Below are 23,984 nucleotides of genomic sequence, written 5' to 3' on the forward strand. Positions count from 1 at the left end.
AGCTTGGAGGGCTGATGTGGGATATGATAAGAGGTCTTTAAAATCATGAGAGGTCTAGAATGGGTAAATGTGAATCGGTTATTTACTCTTTCGGATAATAGAAGGACTAGGGGGCACTATAAAATTAGCAAGTAGCACACTTACAAATTGGAGAAAATTATTTTTTCACTCAACATGCAATTAAGCTCTATCAGCTGTTGCCAGGGGATGTGGTTAGTGCAGTTAGTGTAGCTGGGCTTAAAAAAGGTTTGGATAGGTTATTGCAGGAGAAGTCCATTAACTGCTATTAATCAAGTTGACTTAGGGAATGGCCTCTGCTATTACTGGCATTAGTAGCATGGGATCTACTTAGTGTTTGGGTACTTGCCAGGTACTTGTGACTTGGATTGGCCACTGTTGGAAACAGGGTGCTGGGCTTGATGGACCCTCAAGCTGACCCAGTATGGCATGTTCTTAAGTTGGTGTGAGGACATTGTGAACTTGCTGGGCTCATCAATGTGGACATTTCCCACTAGAAGGAGCCAAATCATTGTTGTGGTGGCTTTTAAAATAATAAAAAAAAAATCTAAAAATTATGGAAACAAATTTATTTATGTAGATATGCCTATTCTTTTATTTTTGACCTTGTTGAAAAAAATTTGATTTGACTCTGCATGTCCTTTTGTTGCATGAACTTTGATGTGGGGGGGGGAAAAAAAACCCCCACACATTTAAGTTTCTTTAGGAGGCCTTCAGTCCTTATAACTGTGTTTCATCAATTGGATTAGTTGGTTTGGGGAATGCTTAGAGGTTGGGCATCCTATATAACACTGTTTATGGCTATAACTTTCAGATTTATCACTATACAGGGTATGGTAAGCTTCTTTAGTGCAATATACTTTATTTTGCATATCTTCTCTCTGCCCCCTGCTAAACCAAATACGAATCTCTCTTATGTGCAATATGTTCAGCACACAGGTGTTTTTGGACCAGTCTCCCAAGATATGTTAGAAGTTGTTTTTTTTACAACTCCCTCCTCCCTCCCACACACACACACACACTTTTCCCTACCTCTCGCTGCAGGTTTATCCTCCTTGGCCGGGCAGACTGAAGGGGCGTTTCCACTCCTGGAGGTCGCCTGCAGCAGCAGTGGTGGTCCTCGCTGGGGACTGAACGTGTGGCCTGTGCAGAGCACCCAAGCCCTTGAATTTGAGGCTTCTGCACCCTGGGGCCAGGCTCCATTTATTGGAGTAATTCATGTGAAATAAAGGAGATGGATAGAAAAGTGCCTTCCCACTTCTGGGAGGATACAGCATGATCCATCTTCTTGTTATTGGTCAGTTTCATGAATTATTTCAGAATTCTTGAGTTTGCTATGCATTCCCTACAAAGCATATTCTCTAGGAGTCTGGGGTTTTTTGGTTTTGGTTTTTTTTTTTTGGGGGGGGGGGGGGGGTTAATACTTGTTAAAACTGGAAAAAAAATGTGGTGCTGGTCTGTTCTTGTGAAGTGAGTTTTCCCAATGTGGATATGAAAATTGGGAGGAAACTTAATTTTCTCACCATCAATGAATTTCTTAGGAATTTCTCAGTAAAATCATTAAATACTTTGATTCTTGGACTTTTAAGTAATGTCCATGAAAAATAGTGGTATTACTAATTATGTTCAAAGATTTAATTTAATGCCCGTATGGTTCACATTCTGTTATCTATCAAGCAAATAGATAATTGTGCATGAACTTACAGCTTGCTCCTATTCAGTTTGACCCAGCTACTATTGGGCTATGGTGCCCTGTGATTTCATTGTAGCTGCCGTGGGGGGGGTGGGGGTCCCCCCCCCCCTCATATCTCCTTCTCAACCCGGCCAGAGCAGCGCTGATCCTTGGCCAGTGGCCATGCTCTGCAGCTGCCTCCAGAACCCAAACAACGTGGACCTTATGTCTGGCCACCAGGAGTCACTGTCGTCTAATGGCTGAGGCTGCCTCCCCCCCCTCAACCTTTCCTGGGGCTGTGAGTGCTGCCTCCAGAGCTTCTGCTTTCTGTGCACCTCTTGTCTTTTGAGAACAAAAAACCCCTTCCCTTCCAGCTTTGTTGCATGCTTATAGTGACCTTCCAGGAACACATTTAAACTCCAGGTGTGCAACAAAATTGTATTTGGCAGAGTCTGTGCTATTCAGTATTTAGTTCAATAATTCCTTAACTTGCAAGTTGTTTAATTTATTTTCATTGACTTCACATCTTTGTGAAAAATATTCTGTTTGTTACTATATTATGTTATGTGTTCCTTATTTGATGGCACTTTATCAAAACTTTTATTTCTTTTACATTGTTTTTATTATGTGCCTTTTGTGAACCGTTGTTAAGGAATTGCTCTAAATGATGGTATAGAAAATTCACTAAATAAAGGCTGCACAAGTGCAGTTTTAGGCATAGTAACGTCTTTGCATTTGAAACTCATTGCTGCATCCATTTAATTTAGAATGCTGTTCAATCATTGAAATTAATACCATGTAGCTAGTTGTTTTGTTTTTTTTTTTTTAAATATATTCAAAACTATCATCTCTGAAGTTTTGCTAAAATATAGTAGTGTTGAAGCTGTATGATCCAGATTGGGGGGGGGGGGGGGTGTATTTTTTCCCATTTCTGTGCTCTGTAAATGTTTTCTTCTGACTGCTTCCTTGATGCACTATGCTGCCCTTGCCATTTGTGGTTTGCCATATACCTTAAACTGAAAGAGACCCTAAAATAGTTTATAGTAACAAATTTGATAAACCGCACTGAGATATGTCACATCATGCATCCAGAAAGAAGGCAATATCTTTCAGAGATCTTCCTTTTAAATATTCATTAACACTTTTTTTTTTGGCCTGGTAGTTGCCTTATGTTCCTCTGCACTTTCAGCTCATTCGAAATCCATCTCTTCTGAGCTATGGTCCCATGAGCTTTCACTCACAATTAGCCAGGTGTTTCTCCATTATTTTATAACACTCCCCGCGCACACACCACCATCACCACCTAGCCCAGCTGTTGTAGTGATGGTCCTTGGCTAAGTTCACAGTAATTTTTTGTGGGCTTTGTGTGCAAACAAGTTTTTATGTAATGTATGAAATTGAAACTCTTCTATTTTCGTTTTCTTGTGCGTGTCCATGTATGGGCTCTGTTTTGCTGTGTGTGTGCATGCACAGCTTACAGGGAACGTTTGCCCTTGGCGAGGGGTCACAGATCATAGCTCCCTCTGAAACCAGGCACATACAGACTCAGAGTCTGGCCACTTGGTGTCAGTGTTGAGTAATGGTAGGGTCTGTCACTGTAGAAGGCAGGACCCAAGCCTGCATCTTAATATAGCCGCATGCAGAGCTGCTGTTCTTGGCCCATGGATAGGGAAGAACAGCCAATACCTCCCTCAATAAAGATTCAATCAGTATTAGATCTTTACTATATGATGTGCAGTGACAAAATAGAGAACATTTTGTTCAGAAAATGAGCATGTAAGAAAATAAATCAGAGCACTAGCTGTGCTTAACAAATGGTATTATATACATGTTCCAGTTGAAGAGAACTATTGTATGTCTCTCCAAAATAATAACATAAAGAGGAACAGGGATGTGCAATGATATTGTTTTTAGAATGGTATTTGTGGGTGTGTGTGTGGGTGATTTGGGAGATATTTGATATAAAACAAAAATTGAAGTTTTCTCTACTTGTAAGAAAAGGCAAAGGACAGGTTTTTATGAAATTCAATATATTAATCAAATTTGTTTTGAAAATATTGTAATAAAGGTGTAATACTGATTGAATATTTGAGGGAGGTATTGGTTTTGTTTTGCTGTGGTGTGTATTTATATAAATGTGTGTGTATATCTATTATGTACGTTCTAGACTACTCCCTGTTAAATTTTTTGTGCCAATTTTTCTATTGTTTCATCAGTATACAACATATTGCATTCACCATCCATTAATTGTGCAGTTGACCATTAACAGGCAGAGGAAAGATGATGCGTGTGGGGGCTGCCTGATGTTCGCCCTCCCCCAATGAATACTCAACACCTGTTGGCTTTTAAAATTGGCTGCAGTTTAATAATAAATGAACCCGAGCCCTTACAATCAACTTAACAGTAACACCCTTCCCCCCAAAGCCCTCCTCCCTCCACCCTTTCCTTGCCTCCACCTTAAACCCCAATAGTGGAGTTACCCTCCCCCTTTTCCACCTGCTCCACCTCTTACCAGCGAGAGCAAGCTCTACCATGAACCTTAGCCCCACGGTTCTCCAGTCCTCCTATGTAGCAGCCCCCCCACCCCAACTACACAGGGCACTTCCCCCCCCCTCCACCAACCACGCCCCCACCCCATCATGACAACATAACAATGGGCTCGGGTTTACCCCCACAGACAAGTCTAGTATTGGCTTGTTCCCTCGCTGCGGCCATTTAATGTCTGCTGCCTATCTCTTTCTCTAATCCCTCCTGTAATGCATTATTAAATAAGTCCATACCTATCTCTGACAGGTGGACTCCATCCCCGCTAAATAAACCCACTTCCACTTCCCATGCCCAAGGGTGTCTTATCCAAAAAAAACCCTTCCAACCCATCCACTTCCCCATTTGTCTATTCAGTTTCTTGACTCCTGTATTCCAAATGGTGTCATCTTTGTTTCTCAGGTGGACAATAATGTCCGACCACCCTATCTTCATGATTTACACCAAGTCCTTCTTGATACAAGTCAACAATGCTCTACAAGTTTTGTACCCCACATCGTTACCCCCTAAATGGATCAATATGTCTGGAATGCCCCACATTTAGATCCTTTCAGTAAGAAAAGGCAGCAGCTTGTCCCACTGCATGCCCCGTCGGTTAAACCACGCCAACTGCCATCCTAGGCGCTCCAAGTCCAAATCCTCCCCATATGGACGTTTTTAAGGCTCTTCTTTGGGCTCTGTGAATATACGAATGACCCATAATCCAGGCACTCCTGCGCTTCCTCCCCATAGTTTCTGAAACAAAACGTATGCATTAGTACAATATTCCAACTTATCCCTCCCGCGCCCACATCTCATCTATTCAGTCCCCTTTCCGAATCTAATGTAATCCCTAAACGGCCTATATTTCCATCTCCCGATGCTTTGAATTCCTTCATCCAATAGCCCCGCCTCTGCCACGGACGTCTCTGCTCCAATCCGGAAGGAATGTGAGCTATACCGCTGCGCGTCTCTGCCATCACAACTGACCACCATATGTAGGACCTGCGCAAACATATCTTGTCAACACCTAGCCGTCTGCATGCACTAAGAAAGTACCATCAACCGCCGGCTGGATCCTGTAATATAGTAATACCACATGCACTGCACAGGCCAACGCGTTCTCAGCAGGCAATAGGGTGATGGAACATTCCTGTTCCCTTCTGATCTGTTTTCGATTTAAGGAGAAACAGCGTAACTGACTGTTCCCTAATCTGAACGCAGTTCAGCAGTGTTCCTTTGGTGCACGTGCTCCTGCTGGACTGAGCTATTAACTCGCATGGTGTCAAAGAATGCCCACGAAAAGGCCACTCGAAATAGTACTACTTTGAACCCTGACCAGCAAACTTGCGTTAACAAGCCTGTAAGTCGTATCAAATCGTGATATCTAATGGGCAACTTTTGGTTCCCTATGTTTTCCCGCTCATTTTTGCCAACCCCTCCAACACCTTACGCAACCGAAAACTGTGCATGGTATTGCCCCAGCCTTTCATTTTCTGGAAAAATGAAAATCCCGCCAATTGTGTTTGAACAGTGACCACCCAATGACCACTTTGCTTTGCCCACAGCACGAAACCCACCAACCAGTGGCACTGCTCCGCCCATCCACCCCCAATACTGTAAAGAATTTGTTAAGGCTGCATTTCCTTTCAAGTATGTGTTCCAAGTACTTGGGGCTACTGAGTCCTGTATTAGGTCCCATTCATCTTTGTAATATATGTCTTGAAAATGATCACCGTCTGTCCGTCACCTGGAAACCTTATAATCTACACAAAAGAAACCAAGACTGCCTACCTGCTCACTGCTGCTCGACAGACCCTTTCTATGCTGCTTCCTCTAGCTGATGCTTAAGTATAGTTATGGATTTGTGTGTGTGTATGTGTGTGTATAAAATATTTTTTTATCTCCCGTATGACATAATGAGGGCAAAGGTAGCGCCGATGCCATTTTGAAGATTGGCAATACAGCCCGCGTGCAGGAGGTCGCTCCCGGACCCCCGCTGGACTTTTGGCAAGTCTTGTGGGGGTCAGGAGGCCCCCCCCCAAGCTGGCCAAAAGTCCCTGGGGGTCCAGCAGAGGTCCGGGGGCGATCTCCAGCAGGTGTGACGTCGGGAGCCAGGAAACAAAATGGCGCCGGCGCTACCTTTGCCCTGTCACATGATAAGGGCAAAGGGCCACCGGTGCCATTTCTCAACGCAGCCGTGGCCAGAGAGAGAGAGGGAGATCGCGTCAGGACCCCCCCCCCACTGGACCCCAGGTAATTTAAAACATGTTGGGGGGGTTCGGGAGGGTGGGGGATTTCTTTTAAAGGTTCGGGGTGGGTTTTAGGGTTTTTTTGGTGTGCCGGTTTTCCCGCCCTCCCCCGATTTACGATTTTTAACGATTTTTTAAAACAAAAAAACCCGACGATAAGATTTCCCTCCCCCCCCCAGCCAAAATCGATCGTTAAGACGATCGATCACACGATTCACACCTCTAGTAGTGGGTTAGATTTAGCTTAGAAAGTAGATTACAGAGAGGGAGCAAGTAAATGTTGAATAAGGTCGGAGATAAGGAGGATCCTTGAGGGATGCCTAGACTTGTACTGATCGGTTGAGATTCATTGTTGTTGATCTTAACTTTATAGAACCTGTCTTGTAGGAAGGATTTAAACCAATTGAATGCGGTGTTTTTTATACCAATCTCTGCTAATCGGTCTAGGAGGATCTTGTGGTTTACAGTGTCAAATGCCGCTGATAGATCGAGGAGGATCAGAAGGCACGGTTGTTTTTTCTCTAGGTTGAAAAGAATGTTGTCGGTTAGAGAATTTAGAAGGGATTCAGTGCTTCGGGATTTGCGGAAGCCAAATTGCGTTGTGGCGAGAATGTTGTTGTCGTCTAAGAATTCGCAGAGTTGATGATTGACTATTCTTTCAAGGATTTTAGCTATAAAAGGGAGATTGGCTATTGGCCGAAAGTTGGCTAAATTTTCCGGAGAGAGATTTGGCTTTTTTAGAAGGGGTTTCAGGATAGCGAGTTTGAGAGGGGTTGGCACTAAGCCCTGAGTTAGGGAGGCATTAATGATTTGAGCGATTGGCTTAACAATAGCTTTGGCACTAGCTATGAGCAGATTAGCAGGAATCGAATCAAGCGGGTGGGATGCAGGTTTAAGTTTTTTTAGGATATTTTCAATCTCTAGAGAGGATGCTAGATCGAAGGCTTCCAGGCTTGAAGTCTGAAGTGGAGTTGATGCTGAGTTCAATATCGTGGGGTTTTCCTATTGTTTTGGGGGAGCCCCCAATTTCTGATGATTTTGGAAATATCTGATGATATTTTCAATCGTCCGAAGCCCAATTCACATCCCTAGTAAGCAAGGAATTATAGAGTACGGCAATAACATTTGATTGAAAGATATATTTACCAGGTGAAGGTTTGGGTTAAATTGGTCGCTAGCAGCAGAAGCCCTCTAGGCCTCTGCGGTTGGCCTGTGGACATTCTTGACATAACAATACTCCCTCACTCCTCCTCCCTAGTTGTCACATAGCAGTTGACACTGTTCCAACATTCAGCAAGTAGGCGGCATATTTTATTTAGTGTGAAACCTACAAAGACTACCTACAAGGCTATCTGGATACAGATAGCCTTTGAGTCATGACACAAGTAAGGGGGCCCAAGGTCAAGTCTTGTGTCATGACTCTAACTTCCCCATTATAACACACAAGCTCTACATTTACACAATATACTCTGTGGGCCAGCTAGCTAGTGTCCATCTCGCATGTTAGCATGAGGTAGCTAAGAGGATGCTGTGTGAAGAAGGCAACAGGAGGCAATACTGAAGGTCTCCAGAAATGAGCTGCTTCTTTACCTCTTGCTGTTTTCCTTAGGAGCATACATTGAGCGTTCAGTTGTATGGCCCAGCCCATATGGTCCTGCCTGCTAGATAAGTGGCTAGTTGGAATGTGCAAGGGTATTCTAGTATGCAAGGTCAGCTGGAGGGCAAAACTTGTACCTAGTGAACCATTTAACACAAAAACCACACAAAGAAAGGATCCAACCAGAAAGTGTATTTTTCAAACCAGTGACCACATTATTAGCGAACATATGTAGTCCACTGTTTGAAATAAAGTCATTGTCTTTGATAATTGCATTCTGCAAGAACAAGATAGCAAATAGGACAAAATGTTGTAAATTAACTGAACAGTACCTTCTGTGTAGAGCTGAAAATACATTGTTTGAAATGGCATTATTACATATTCAGGTTTAGCTTCTTATCCTTTTGGCACAATCATGATTACAATAAAGACCATAGAAAGTAGAAGTGGCACCCCTAGTAGCTATAGTACAGCTCTAATGTTGGAGCTGATGGCAACCTTGCTATGTGATGGCTAGGAAAAGGCCAGACAGTCCATGTTGAAAGAGTGCACACAAGGGGACAGCCTAAGGGGCAAGGCAGCAGAGTTCAAGTGAAGTCAGCAGGACCAGGAACAAAGAGATCAGCATGGAGGCAGGAGGCTCAGGAGAAGAGACAGCAGCATGGAGGCAGCAGCAGCATGAGATGCCACAGCAGTTTAAGTAAGTTTAGGGGTGCAGGGACCTGTCTGCTACAGGACACTTCCCCTCCCACTTCACTTCATGATCTTAAGTTCAGGAAAAGACAACATTTTCTCCTCAGAATTAGACTTTTATTTATCAGATTTGGCAGGATTTAGCATTTAGATGATAATTCCTCTAACATCCTGGCCATTAAGCACCAGTTTATCCTAAAGAAAGTTCTGTACCATGGGTGATTTCAAACATGCCATAAACCTTAGTCTGCCCCTAGGAAGCAAAAGACAGATAAGAAGGAGAGGAACCAAGTGTCCAACATGAGTCAGAGTCCAGAGATACGCTTTGAAACTAATCCCCTATCTTCTTATCCTAAGTCTGACAGGCCCTGGATGCCTCCTCCCCAGGAGGAATCAGATGGCTGAGCAGCTAATCCAGAAAAGGACATAGGAGATTCGCAGCCACCCAAAAGGAATCGCAACTGGGGGCCGCGGCAAAAATACAACCAGAGACCTTCTGTGGAGAATCAGCTGGCGAAGCTGACAGCCGTCATCCAGAAGCTCATCAACCAAAACCACAGTGTGCCTGCTACGCCCAAGAAAGTTCCCCAGAAAAAAAGAGAAAAAGTCTGAGTAATCTAAGAGTGACATCGGGCCTAGCATACCAAAAGAGGGCTCCAGTACCTCTGGGTCCTCCCCTAGCACACAATGACTGACCGATCCTCTTTTTCCTTCCCACCATAAGAACCTGGGAGCCTTCTCTGTTTGAACCCAGAGATTCCCATACCTCTACAGTATCAGGTGACATCCAGCCGCAGAAGAGTCCTGTGCCTCTTCTGGATGTGGACTCTTCCAGGAAGCATAAGTATTTTTTTAGGGAAATTGAAGTCTCAGGGACTCTGCTACACGATCCCCATTAGAATACAAGATGTGTTCTATTGTGAGGGGCTTGTAGATATGGGTTCCGAGATCACCCTAATCATGCAGAGCTTGTTTGACAAGCTCTCTGCTTCCTTACTGACTGATACAGAAAAACCCGTGGGAGAGCCGGCGAGCGCCTGCTCTCCCGTCACTCGCCCAAGCCACTCTCCTGTGCGTGTGATTCAGTATTTAAATGAGGGCCCGCGGTAAAAAGAGGCGCTAGGGACACTAGCGCATCCCTAGCGCCTCCTTTTTGACAGAAGCATCCATCAACACACTCAACTTGACTTACAAATCCCTTTTAAAAAATACACATCCGCCAGACCCATCAGGGAACATTACAAAGAATCACTTCAGGTACCTCATGCCAAAACTTACCAACATAAATCCTACAGTTCAAGAGCTCTTTCATCAGCAGGTCCAATCCTTTGGAACTCCATCCCACCGGACTTAAGACAAGAACCATGCGCCCCAACTTTTAGGAAGAGACTAAAAACGTGGCTTTTTAAAAAAGCGTTCCCAGAACTGGATTAAATTCCCCACCCATCAGCACAAACACAAAGTTAGTGAACTGTAATAAACCCACTAACTTCATACTCAGTCACAGCATCTTATTATTATACTTCACAACAGCATCATATTTGATCATTTTTGCTACTCATCTATATTTTTATAATACTATACATATTTATTAATTGATACAGTTGGCTAAAATGTTAATATTCTTCCTTCAGTTTCCTCCCCCTTTCAGATCCTAGTTATTTTTCCTTGTTTTTTGTAACTTTCTCACATCCTAAATATTGTTATTATATCTGTTAAGTTTCATTCTATATGTGACGTTGAATTGGGAAATGTTTTACTATGTTACTCTCTGCCTTTACTCACATTGTTAATTGTAAACCGGGTTGATGTGATTCCTATCATGAAACTCGGTATAATAAAAATAATAAATAAAGATAAAATAAAGAAGCGGCGGCTGTCAGCAGGTTCGACAGCCGACGCTCAATTTTACCGGCCTTGGTTCTCGAATCCGCTGACAGCCACAGGTTCGGAAAACGGACGCCGGCAAAATTGAGCATCCATCTTCCAACCCGCAGGCCGTGGGCAGATTTTTAATTTTTTTTTTTAATTTTTTTTTAGTTTTGGGGCCTCTGACTTAATATCGCTATGATATTAAGTTGGAGGGTGTACAGAAAAGCAGTTTTTTCCACTTTTCTGTACACTTTCCCGGTACCAGCTGAAATTAACTCCAGCCTTTGGCAGGCGTTAATTTCTGAAAGTAAAATGTGCAGCTTCGCTACACAATTTATTTTCTGTATCGCACGGGAATGACTAATAGGCCCATCAACATGCATTTGCATTTGCATGTTGTGGGGTTTTCCTATCGGGTTCGGGGGCCCCCTGAATTCTGACGAGTTTGAAAATATCTTCTGATATTTTCAATCATCAGAAAAACGATTCACATCCCTAATACAGGCACCCCTGATGCTCAGTAGCGAGGACTCCTTCATGAGTGAGACCCTCTTCTGCAAGGTGAAAGATAAGATAGAACTAGATGCAGTAAAACAAAATAATACTTTGGTAGAGATACCTGGACATGAAACTAAATTGCAAGTAGGAGAATGTAATTTAGAGCTGAAATTAGGTAGTAAAACCTTCAAACACAACTTCTCCATAATTAGAGGTTTTGATTCACCGATGTATTTGGGCTCATACTGTCTGATCAGACTGGGATAGGCTAGAGAATGATGTCTGGAGCAGACAGGAAGATGATCCGATAAGCAGCCCTGACATTCCCAAATCGCTCAGGTCTGGCCAGGCAGTCCTACAGGTATGCGAAGTGGTGAGCACTGAGAAAGCTCACATCCCCAGCAGTGTACAAAATTATCCCCTCAAAATCTATAGCTAGCATCGTTACATCCTGCATATGTGTGGCAGTCTGATCTCACAGGGCCTGGCTCTGCCTGTTCACAGCCCTCTTGAAGTACACTAGCTCAGCCTGTATGTGTCAAAGGTGTACCCCATGCCTCTTTTCCAGCTGGTCCAGCTGCTCATGCATAGACTCCTCTGTCGGTGGTGGGAATGTTGGTGTTTGTGCTGGTGGCGGTGCTGTGATGGTGATGTGGGGCACTGAAATTTGCACCTCCAAATGTGGCATGAGAGGGCTGCTTGGCTACTCCTGCCAAAGGCGTGGTGCTTCAGGCTGGTGCCATGGTGTGCTGACTTGAGGTTGTGCTGCATCAGTTGCCTCCCAGTTGAGGCTGGCTTCCTCCATGAAGCCAGAGATGTTTAGGGGCACACTGAGTGGACAGGGTGAACCCAGGGGTTGAAGCATCTGCATTGCCTCTTGAGGCTGCTGCTGCTCCTCTTCACTCACCTGGGTCTGGGCATCCATCATGAAGGCCCTCTGCAAAAGGGTTGGTGCGCTGCTGATCCCTGGGGCTTGCTGGCTGGGACTGGCAGTTTTGTGGGTGAGAGTTGTGGAAACAAAGAATAAAACATAAGTACCAATGGCAGCAATTATCCATTTTGCATTTGGATGACACACTTTGTCTCCTAAGCATTGTGAGCATCTTATGCCCAATGATATGTACACCCGTTGCTGCCTGCCCATTTACAGGTAAAGGTGAACTTACCAGCTGTGGCTTGCGTGGTGTCCAGCTGCTCACCATACTCTCAAAAACATCCGGTCCCAGTTGTTGCATGAGGCGCTCCTCCATGGGTATGAAGATGATAGGACAAGGGGCTCCTCCTCTGGTCCAACGTATATATTTATTTCGGCTTGCCACCTTTGCCTTCAACTGCGCCTTGATGTCCCGGTACCTGTGGGCCACCTGCTCCCTGGTTCACTGGACGCTGCACCTGGACTTAGCCTGGGCTATGGTGCCCCAGATCTGTCCCTTGCCTGCCTTTGAGGTCTTGGCCGCACGGTTGCCAAACAGCATGGCATAATGTTCCAGGACTCCTGCAATGACCATCTCGTTGTCTTGCACACAACTTGATATCCCAGAGACAAGGGCATCTTGCTGCCTGACTGCCAGAAAGAGGTACCACTTCTGCTTCCGCAGAGGTATCCCCTCCCTTTCCTCATTCTCCCTTCCACTCCCCTCCTGTCCTGCAAACTCTCTTCCACTCTGCCCTCTCTCTATTCCTAGCCTGCTGACTTCTTCCCTCCATCCTCGCCTGCCTATCCCCATCCCCCTCCCACCTCCTCCTATCCCTTCCCTCCTGCTATCTCTACTCCTGTCCCTGTCCCTGACCCTACTCCTACTTCTCCTCCTCCTAGCATTCCTGCCCTTGTCCTCCCACTTCCTCTTCTCCCCTTTCTCTCCTCATGTGTCTCTTCTCTCTCCACACCTCTTGCGCACCATATTCCTCACCACAACCACCACTCCTCCACACTCCTCCACTCCACCACCACCACCACTCCTGCTCCTCACCAAAAGACGGATAGACAAACTGCACAAACAAAAACTTTCACTCCAACAAAGAAGACAAAAGACAAAAGTTGGCAACAGAACATCAGATAATGCACTCAGGTAATCAAATCTGAAAAAGCTCCTACTTCCAGTATCCAATGCACCAACTCTCCTCTCTTCTCTCTCCCATGCCTGACATACCCTCAAAGAAGCAGCTGCAGGAAGCCGGGATATATGCAAAATAACACACCACACACTAAACAATAGCTGCGTAAAATGATGTGCTATGCGCTGACGCAACATGCCGCATCTTGACCCAACACACCATGCGTTACCTATTTGATGAGGTAGACAGGGAATTAGCCTAACTATGCTCTTTTTTTTATTGTGGGCACTTTTTTCACGATATTTATAGCATTTTGATAAATCTAGGCCTTAGCTAGACAAATGCACTGAAGGAACCTCCTCCATTTTTAACTTCTCAAAAATTCCCCTTTCTGCCTCTAATCTATTATTTCTACCTCAATATCTTTTTCCCTTTTGTCAGCACAGAAACCTTTCCAGGTACTGAAATTGTTTCCAGCTTCAGAACCCAGCTGAACCAACATGAACCTGCCACCTCCAGTAGTTTAAACTACTTGCCTTTCAGTAACTTGCATGTCTTGTGGAACGCCCCCATTCTTTTTTTTTCCCTCCGGAGCAGCTTTTAAAGACTAATCTGTTCTGCCCATTAGCATCAAACCTCTGGTTTGATTATCTGCAGCTTGAGTTTGTCCCCAGGAAAACACTCCATTCTCCTGCTGATCTGCACCCTCTGCCCTTCTGCTGTCAAATGTCAAATGGCCCTAACCTATGGAACTCCCTCCCCACACATCTCAGAAACGAACCCTCATCACAAGTCTTTAAAAAACAGCTCAAAACATGGCTGTTCTTGAAAGCCTTCCCTCCGGATTCCCAACCTCCTCAAATGCATGTTCTTGAAAACCTTCCCACTTGACTCCTAACATGCACTAACGCATAACACCCCCCCTCACAACCACCCCCTCCTTCCCCCCCCCAATCCCCCTCCACCCCCCCCTTTCACCACCCCAACCCACCCCTACCCCATTCCCACTCCCTCCCTCTCACTCCATAGCCTCTGACACCAGATCTAATCGTAACCAAGTCATACTGTATATATTGTATATAGGATATATGCTACAAATTTATACTCACATTCATTTGTATTCATATATTACAATGGTTTTTTTTTATTTCAATAGTTTAATTAATTATCTTGTTAAATGTAAAATAGGGCAAATCTCGCCCTATTCAACCTGTTACCTGGAAACCGATGTGATATCTCGATCGAATGTCGGTATACAAAATAAATAAATAAATAAAAATGACCCAGCTAGGATTTAGAAATTGCATCTAAGTGCATTAATGGTATTCACTGTCCCTGCTTCTACTATTAGAAGGGCTGCATGCACCAGCATGTATCGGGTTGGGATTGTAAGAATCCAGGACTGGCTGAAAATCTCCCTCTTTTAACTGGGTCACTCAAAATCTCACTGGTCTCCAATTTTACTGTCTTCAATATCCATTTATCTCAGATTTTTAAAAAACAGTTTATGAAAATGCATAGTAATGTTTTATGATTTTTCTATATCAAAGCTAAAGTTTGTTCGAATAGTAGATGGGTCCATCAAACCCAGCATCCTGTGTTTGATGGTAGCAAATCTGCTTCTCTAGGAAGTAGCAACAGCTGGCCAACAGAGGGCACACTATCACAAAATATCCACCTGAAATTCTACAAGTGTATGCATGAGTACCCTCATGATTTAATTGTATCTTAATCCTGGCAAACAGACATTGTATTCCTTCTAGAGAGCTTTTCTTCTAAAATGTTCCATTGTTGATGGAATCGAATGAGGTCCACTCGGAAATCTGAGACAGTAGCACTTTTTTATTTGTACATATATGTTGAATATATGGAAAATTCCTGATGAGTGCTACAAACTCAGATTTAGCAAAAACTATTATATTTAAATTTAGTTAGACACATGATTCTTAAATGCTAGGTAAGTGGTAAATAAAAGGATCAATTTTCCATTATGTTATCTCGTCATTCTTTTTCTTGAACATTATGAAGATTGTGTTGCGCTGGAGGTGGACCGTTGGCCTGGTGCAGGATTGGTACGGCCCTCTGGTTGGATCCAGAGAGCGCCTGCCACCTCCTGCCACCCTAGTTCATTAGTGAGTTTTCTGAATTCTACTGTATACTCAGCAACGAGGTGTGAGCCTTGACAAAGGTGGAGTAGGTGGTGGCTGGCGACCTCTTGTCAGCTTGGGTCCTATAAGGTCCTTCGGAAGATGGAGATGAACTGGGAGAGTTGGCGAAGGATGGCATCAGAACGCTCCCATAGTGGAGAAGCCCATGCCAGGGCCTTCCCCTCCAGGGGTGAAAGAATGAAGGTGACCTTAGTTGCTTTATCAGGAAACAGTGAGGGTTGCAATGAAAATTGCATATGGCATTGGTTTATGAAGCCTCGACAAAGGCACAGATCCCCATTAAAACAGGGTGGAGCTGGGAGGGCCAGTGGTGCCCGAGAGGATAGGATTTGGGCAAAACCCCCTGAGCTAGCCATGACTGACTCCTCTAATTGAGAGTGTAGTCTTTCCATGGAGAATGCCAATGATTCCAGGACCTGTTGTTGTTCTCGGACACGATTAGCCAGGCCAGGAATGGCCTGCAAGGTATGAGACTCTACCGAGTCCATGGCCTTGGCAACCTGTTGCGCTGGAGGTGGACCGTTGGCCTGGTGCAAGATTGGTACGGCCCTCTGGTTGGACCCAGAGAGTGCCTGCCACCAGGAGGCGGAGCACACAAGGAGACAGAGGCTAACTGGAGCTTCACCAATAACAGTCCGGGGTTTCTGCAGGTTGAGCCCTTGGGTACCCGACCGCCTGGACTTAGGTGGGCCTCTGGTGGTCTCCTGGAGAGGTATCGGAGAGGTGTGCCCACCACGAGCAAGGGTGCGCGGCTGATGCAGAGCGAGTGGACTAGACCAGAACCGGAAGATCCGGAGACCTCGGGAAGGCAACAGTTCAGAGAGGTCCTCCGGAAGAGGCAGGCAGCACCTGCAGGTCCAGCCACATGGAAGCCGCGGTTGTTATCCAAGTGTATAGGCCCAAAGGTCCCCGGGGGCCGGAAGAGAGTGTCCAAGTGAAGTGCAAGGGTCAATGCCAGAATATCAGTCCAAGAAAGGTTAGCCAAAGCGGGGGTCAATACCAGAGTCAGTCTGTGCGTAGTCATGGCAAGTGAGGGTTGGTTCCAGGCGGCAGACAGAAGAGTGGACAGGCAGGCAGTGGTCAGTTCCAGGAGGTAGGCAGAAGAATCATCAGGCAAGCAGAGGTCAGTACCAAGAAGTCAGTCCGGATAGGTGCTACCTGAGAAGGACATGGAAGCAGGTGTTACGAATGGGCTCAGGCCAGGAGTGGTGAACACCACTAATGGGGGTGTCTCAGGGTGGAGAAAGGCAGGACTGCAGAAGAGTCTATATGCTGGCTGGTGCAGGCAGGAATGAGTGAACCCTATGGGCAAGTGGGAAGGTTGAATAGGCAGACGGAGTCTAATACTGGCTGGAGATACCTGATACCAGATACATGAAGGTAAGAGTGAACTTGAAGACTGGAACAGCATGGAAGTATGTGTGAACGTGAATGTAGGTAAAGGTGTACAGGAAACTGGAACTGGGTACTGGTAAGGATGAACTCAGGAAGCGTGCAGGTATGAGTGATAATGACTGGAGGTATAAGTGACTGAATTGAGGAAACAAGACTGACAGAGAACTGGACAGACAAACCAGGACAGCACTAACATTGAACATGAAACACATAAGCCCGAAGGCAGCAGAGCGAGGCACAAGGCCCGAAGGCTACAGACAGCAGACAGAGGGCCCGTAGGCCACACACACACAGCAGGCAGCAAGCTCGTAGGTTACCGACAGCAGGCAGAGGCCCGTAGGCCACACACAGAGGACAGAAGGCCCGTAGGCCACACACAGCAGACAGAAGGCCCGTAGGCCACACACACACACACAAACAGGAGGCAGAAGCCCGTAGGCCACACACACACAGTAGGCAGAGTCCCGTAGGCCACACACGTACAGTAGGCAGAAGCCCGTAGGCCACAGACAGCAGACAGAGGGCCCGTAAGCCACAGACAGCGGACAGAAGGCCCGTAGACCACACACAGCGGACAGAAGGCCCGTAGGCCACACACACACACACAGAAGGCAGAAGCCCGTAGGCCACAGACAGCAGGCAGAGGCCCGTAGGCCACAGACAGAAGGCAGAGGCCCGTAGGCCACAGACAGAAGGCGAAAGAGGCTAGAGCAGGGAGCCCAGGCGAGCTCGATGCTGAAGCACCGATGGGACTGCTAGACAGGGTTATAAAGGAAAGTCTGGGGTATAGAGTAGACAGGAAGGAAGGAGTGGGCCAGCCAGAAGAACATGCTCGTGGGGGACCTCTGGTGGTGAGGCGGCTGCATAGCAGCCATGGTCGTAACAGCAGGAGATGCTGGAACGGGAGACGATGGAACGGGAGATGCTGGAACAGGAGACGCTGGGAACACAAAGGCAAACTCATTACACAAAACTGTGTTGACCCGATTGCCAAGGCAGGGATCAGGGGTTTGAGCCCTGCCTTACATATGGAAGGCTGATGACATCATCTGGGCGTGCCTCCCAAAGGTTTCCTGTGCTGGGCCCTTTAAGAATGGTGAGGTCAGCCACGTGCATGCCTAGGGGCGGGACCAAGCCAGCCGAGGACGCGGAGCCCCAACGGGAGCTCCGCTGTGAGGCCTGTAGCGATGGAGATGCCGAGGGAGGCCGCAGTGAGTGACAGGGACGCCGGGGGTTAGCGGCAGCGGGTAAGCCTGAGCTAGTGGACGGTAATGCTAGGTGAGCAGGCCCGGTCGCGGCACCCACACAGCCAGGACGCACAACAGATTGATGTAAAAAGATGGTGCTTATGTGGGGAAAAATAACACCAGTCCTAACAGCATTATCCATCTCCTTTATTAATGTTTCCATACAATAGTTGTGGATGTTATTTCTGTAATTTGAAAGATGCAATTAAAGAAGCACAGAAATGCAAAATCAATGGTCTGAAGAAAGCAAAGGTAAGCATTTTTCCCATGGATCTAAAACAGGAAACACTTTTAGTACATCAGGCCTTTAAATGATAGTTAATAGGTGCTGACAGAAGAGCTGGTATAGTAATTTGAGTGAGTATTGGCTTCTTGAGTTTGCTCCTTGTAATGCTGCTCCTGATGTTCTGAAGTTAGTGGACCTTTGGTGACCATTCAAAGCAGCAAAAGCCTCTTCCTTTGAGCACGCAGCTCCTCATTATCTCTCCCTAAGCTCCTCATTGCAAACTCGAATCCAGGGGTGGCCAACTCTGGTCCTCAAGCCACAAATAAGTCAAGTTTTCAAGATATCCACAATGAATATACATGAGATAGATTTGCATGTGCTGCTTCCATTGTCTGCAAATCTATCTCATGCATATTCATTGTGGAGATCCTGAAAACCTGGCCTGATTGTGGCTCTTAAAGAACAGAGTTGGCCATCCCTGCTCTAAACACTTGCAGGTGAATTTTAAAAGCCCTACATGTGCCAAGGCCAGGAAATATGCGCAGAATTCAGGCCGGTGGGGCGGGAACAAGATGGCCGACTGACCAGACAGTGCTGAGACCCTCGAATGGGGTCGTGTTTCCTGGATTCAATATGCCCCATTCTGGCAGGAAACTCTGTGCTAGGGAATGTGCTGCTGCACCTGATTCTTCGGAGTCACTGATTACAGGCCGGTTGGATGCCCATGTACTGCGGGGATCTTTGGCACCAGGAGAAGGCTCGCTGGAGGAATGCCGAGAGGAAGAAGAACTTGACATCCTCCCTGAGCTAATGACAGCTTTTTCCCCGGTGTAGCGGATTGCATCTCGAGAGTTGGCGCCGTTTAATGCTGTGGAAATCCAATATTGGCAGTCTCAGCTTGGTGAGGCTTCAGGAGGAGATTTGGAGTCCCGCAAAGCCCTTAGAGGTCCCAGGGACTGAACCAGCATTGCTGCAGTGGGGCAACTCGAGATCCAGAAAACATCAGAATTGAGACTCCTGAATTGGTAAGACTTGCATTATTTACCTTGGAATCGATCTGGGAAGCAATTCAGGAACTGAATAGAAATATTTCCAAGTAAATAAGTCCTTTAATCACCTCTTTAGGTCTGATAGACCACCGTTTAAAATTGGCTGAAAGTGGGGTATCCATTAACATAAATGATTGTTTGAATCTTAAATTGGAGATTGGGAAAGTTTCTGAAATCCAGCAAAATGATTGCTAAACGAAATCAAGCTTTAACCAATAGACTTGAACAGCTGGAGAATCAGATACGAGGGAAAAATCTTCAAGTTATTAATTTTCCAAAAGACCCCATAACATCTCCTAAGGACATGTGGAAAAAATACTTACTAGAAGTAAGCGAATTTTTTAATTCGCTTCCCCCAGATATACGCCAGGAACAATGCCATCTCTCCTTCAGAAAGAAACTGAAAACCTGGCTGTTCACACAAGCTTACCATTGAAGGAGCCTCTATCAACCAACATTGACTCTCACCTTCCGACCATTTCCCTATCTCCTCTCTCCCTCCTCGCTCCAGTCCCTGCCCTGCCACCACCACCCACCCCCCCCTGCTTACCTCCCCTTGTTTCCTCCTTCCACAGGAAATATTATGTTAATAATTGACTATGATAAATCTCCAGCCGAATTCAGCAATCTGTATATGTCTCGCTACTCTATTGCTTTTTGTTGACTATTTTATCACTCTCCAGTTGTAATCGTTTAAAATCTTTCCTGTCTTCCAACTCCCATGTTTTGCTCCCTGTTTAATGTTAATTGGTTTCCCCCAGTTCCATTGTAAACCGGTATGATAAGACTTGGTCTTGAGCATCGGTATAGTAAAAGAATTTAAATAAAATAAAAATAAAATAGAAGTTCTAAAGATTCCAGAGCCAACTCTGCCTTTAATGTCCAGAATTTATTATATCCCACAGTCCAAAAGAGTTCTTTCAGACCAAAAGGGATTTAATGCTATATCTCCAGTGGATTTACCACCGATGGATCTCACTAATCTATTGGAGACAACACAGAAAGAATTGATTACCCCGGCAACACTTATTGCTACCTTTTTATTGGAATCCGATCGGGACTGGATATTAACATTATATTTTCACCTTTGTATCGATACCTTTCTTGATTTCAAGACAAATGTTTATCCGGATTTAGCAAGACAGACACAAAAGAGAATGAAACAGTTCTTGATACTGAGGCCAAAGGTGCTGGAAATAGGAGCATTATTTTTCCTAAAGTTTCCCTGTAAATGTTTAATTAAGTACCAGAATGCCTCCTATATTTTTTTTTCTTACCCTCTCAACTTACAGCATTTTTGTCTGATAAGATCACATTGCCAATCACTCTTTCATACTCTCCTATTGCCAAGGACTGAGCAAAGGGTCTGGCATAGGTTCTGCTGAAAATGTGAATGATCCCTGTTTAGCCAGTTGGATTTTTTAATTTGAATTTCCTGAGGTTGTGAAAAGATCCCGCCCATTGTGGACCTGGATTTGAGTCAAATGTTTATTACATTTTCTTTTTTCCTTCTATAACTAATTGTGTAAATTTTGACTCTGAGATTACAACTCAAGTGTATTTTCTTCTTTTTTTTTTATTTTTTCTTTATTTTTTATTGTGCTTACAATAAGATATCCATAATTACATCTTAATGATTTCAATCAGGAAAATAGGCATCTATAATTCTCTTACAGAAAAACATCTCAAAAGGAAATACAAAGTTGCCAAAAAAGATAACAGGCGGGGGGGGGGGGGGCAGCCTTATAAAGAGTAATATACATTGAAATATGTAAAAAAAAAAATAAAAATATATGGTAAGTAAGCTTACACCTAATATTCACTTTTTGCCTAAACATTCAGAGCATATTAGGTGTGCATGTCTAGAAAGACCCGTAATTGTGAAGGCTCAAAAAAATATATTTAGCATTCCCCAACTTAATGTTGCATTTACATGGGTATTGTAGTATAAAATAAGCCCCTTTAGATGTAACCTCATCACGCATTGATAGAAATCTTTTCCTCCGGAGTTGTGTTTGCCTCATCACATCTGGAAAAATCCAGTTTCTGTCCGTAAAACATTGATTCTCAATTACGAAAGAAAAATCGTAGAATGGTATTTCGATCAGAAAGAAATGCAAATGAGACCAGTAAAGTTCCTCGTCTAATAACTACCATCTCATGCGACTATTCCAATATTTGGATTAAATATAGTGAGGCCTCGTCTGCAGAATTATTCAATACTGACCCCTCAGACTTAGGTAGGAAATAAATTTTAGTTATCACCGGCAGAGTGGATTCAGGCATTTTCAAAACCTGAGATAAATAACTTTTAAACAAATCAGTATCAGTAATGGGTAAAGTCTTTATAACAGGAAAATTTACCACATGGAGATTACAACTCATAAGAACATGCCATACTGAGTCAGACCAAGGGTCCATCAAGCCCAGCATCCTGTTTCCAACAGTGGCCAATCCAGGCCATAAGAACCTGGCAAGTACCCAAAAAACTAAGTCTATTCCATGTTACAGTTGCTAGTAATAGAATGGCTATTTTCTTAGTCAACTTAATTAATAGCAGGTAATTGACTTCTCCTCCAAGAACTTATCCAATCCTTTTTTAAACACAGCTACACTAACTGCACTAATCACATCCTCTGGCAACAAATTCCAGAGTTTATTTGTGCGTTGAGTGAAAAAGAACTTTGTCCAATTAGTTTTAAATGTGCCACATGCTAACTTCATGGAGTGCCCCTAGTCTTTCTATTATCTGAAAGAGTAAATAACCGATTCACATCTACCCGTTCTAGACCTCTCATGATTTTAAACACCTCTATCATATCCCTCCTCAGCCGTCTCTTCTCCAAGCTGAAAAGTCCTAACCTCTTTAGTCTTTCCTCATAGGGGAGCTGTTCCATTCCCCTTATCATTTTGGTCGCTCTTCTCTGTACCTTCTCCATCACAACTATATCTTTTTTGAGCTGTGGCAACCAGAATTGTACACAGTATTCAAGGTGCGGTCTCACCATGGAACAATACAGAGGCATTATGATATTTTTCGTTTTATTCACCATTCCCTTTCTAATAATTCCCAACATTGTTTGCTTTTTTGACTGCCGCAGCACACTGAACTGACGATTTCAATGTGTTATCTACTATGACGCCTAGATCTCTTTCTTGGGTGGTAACACCTAATATGGAACCTAACATTGTGTAACTATAGCATGGGTTATTTTTCCCTATATGCATCACCTTGCACTTATCCACATTAAATTTCATCAGCCATTTCGATGCCCAATTTTCTTGTCTCACAAGGTCTTCCTGCAATTTATCACAATCTGCTTGTGATTTAACTACTCTGAACAATTTTGTATCATCTGCAAATTTGATTACCTCACTCGTATTTATAAATATATTGAAAAGTAAGGGTCCCAATGCAGATCCCTGAGGCACTCCACTGCCCACTCCCTTCCACTGAGAAATTTGTCCATTTAATCCTACTCTCTGTTTCCTGTCTTTTAGCCAGTTTGTAAACCACGAAAGGACATCGCCACCTATCCCATGACTTTTTACTTTTCCTAGAAGCCTCTCATGAGGGGCTTTGTCAGTCGCCTTCTGAAAATCCAAATACACTACATCTACCGGTTCACCTTTATCCACGTGTTTATTATCCCCTTCAAAAAAGTGAAGCAGATTTGTGAGTCAAGACTTGCCCTGGGTAAAGCCATGCTGACTTTGTTCCATTAAACCATGTCTTTCTATATGTTCTGTGATTCTGATGTTTAGAACACTTTCCACTATTTTTCCTGGCACTGAAGTCAGGCTAACCGGTCTGTAGTTTCCCGGATCGCCCCTGGAGCCCTTTTTAAATATTGGGGGTTACATTAGCTATCCTCCAGTCTTCAGGTACAATGGATGATTTTAATGATAGGTTACAAATTTTTACTAATAGGTCTGAAATTTCATTTTTTTTAGTTCCTTCAGAACTCTGGGGTGTATAGCATCCGGTCCAGGTGATTTACTACTCTTCAGTTTGTCAATCAGGCCTACCACATCTTCTAGGTTCACTGTGATTTGGTTCAGTCGTTCTGAATCATTACCCATGAAAACCTTCTCTGGTACGGGTACCTCCCCAACATCTTCTTCAGTAAACACTGAAGCAAAGAAATCATTTAACCTTTCCGTGATGGACTTATCTTCTCTAAGTGCCCCTTTAACCCCTCGATCATCTAACAGTCCAACTGACTCCCTCACAGGCTTTCTGCTTCGGATATATTTTGAAAAGTTTTTATTGTGAGTTTTTGCCTCTACGGCCATCTTATTTTCAAATTCTCTCTTAGCCTGTCTTATCAATGTCTTACATTTAACTTGTCAATGCTTATGCATTATCCTATTTTCTTCTGTTGGATCCTTCTTCCAATTTTTGAATGAAGATCTTTTGGCTAAAATAGCTTCTTTCACCTCCCCTTTTAACCATGCCGGAATTCGTTTTGCCTTCTTTCCACCTTTCTTAATGTGTGGAATACATCTGGACTGTGCTTCTAGGATGGTATTTTTTAACAATGACCACACCTCTTGCACACTTTTTACCTTTGTAGCTGCTCCTTTCAGTTTTTTTCTAACTATTTTTCTCATTTTATCAAAGTTTCCCTTTTGAAAGTTTAGCACGAGAGCCATGGATTTGCTTACTGTCCCCCTTCCAGTCATTAATTCAAATCTGATCATATTATGATCACTATT

Source organism: Rhinatrema bivittatum, chromosome 9, assembly GCF_901001135.1.
Source record: "Rhinatrema bivittatum chromosome 9, aRhiBiv1.1, whole genome shotgun sequence".
Taxonomy (NCBI): Eukaryota; Metazoa; Chordata; class Amphibia; order Gymnophiona; family Rhinatrematidae; genus Rhinatrema; species Rhinatrema bivittatum.